At 38.4% G+C, this 790-nt stretch overlaps 1 protein-coding gene across 1 annotated transcript in view; it reads right to left on the bottom strand.

The window, feature by feature from the left end:
- shisa9a (shisa family member 9a) overlaps positions 1-790 on the bottom strand; it is a 97,630-nt gene that overhangs the window by 95,642 nt on the left and 1,198 nt on the right. The window lies entirely within an intron of this gene.

The raw sequence follows: 790 nt of genomic DNA, 5'->3' as shown, positions 1-790 counted from the left end.
ATGTGCTAAGCTTATTTATATTTAGGATCATAATGTGATACAGCTTTTCGGGGATAAATGTAATTTATTAAACAATCAAATATGAAGAATAAATAATTATATGAGCTGAAACCATCTAAATAATATTATCTTTTTGAATAAAATAGTCTTTTAAAAAATAAATCAGTCCAACAAATAAAACATTTGTATGTTTTAAGTTATTTTGCTTTGTGCAAAAGACAGATACTGTATGTGCTGCTTGGTCTGGAGTGTGGAAAGCTGATTTAACCAAGGCTGAAGATGCAGAAGACCAAACAGGAGTTGTCCATCTGAGGGACATGTTAGTCTAAAAGACATTTAACCATGAAATGTTCAGTTTGTGATGTTTATATGACACCCAGCCCCTGGGCCACTTAGGTAGTTTACAAAATTTACGCAGAGTAAAAGAATAAATTTAAAAAACTGGGTGGACTGATTTGGCATGATGTCCTGAGACGTTGCAGCTGACAGGAGTCATAAAACAGAACAGGGGGACTTTAGATGCCCTGACACCCCTATAAATGTGTTAATTGAGTGAAGGAAAATATGAGTGAACACCAAGCAACAACCCTAGGTTCTCCCCTGAGAACCAGACCAAAAATTTTATGTGCAACCCTGGATTAATGTATTTAAAGCGCGTCTAGGTGGTTTGTTTTCTCTCCAGTGATGTGAAGGAGCACATGCTGCGCGCTCCTCCTAACCCAAGCTTGTGCGCACTGCTGCAGGTGTGTGTGTGTGTGTGTGTGTGTGTGTGTGTGTGTGTGTGTGTGTG

This window comes from Austrofundulus limnaeus, unplaced genomic scaffold, assembly GCF_001266775.1.
Source record: "Austrofundulus limnaeus strain Quisiro unplaced genomic scaffold, Austrofundulus_limnaeus-1.0 Scaffold5, whole genome shotgun sequence".
In the NCBI taxonomy this organism is placed as follows: Eukaryota; Metazoa; Chordata; class Actinopteri; order Cyprinodontiformes; family Rivulidae; genus Austrofundulus; species Austrofundulus limnaeus.
The sequence above is the reverse complement of the archived record's forward strand: the minus strand, read 5'-3'. Positions and strand labels throughout refer to the sequence as shown.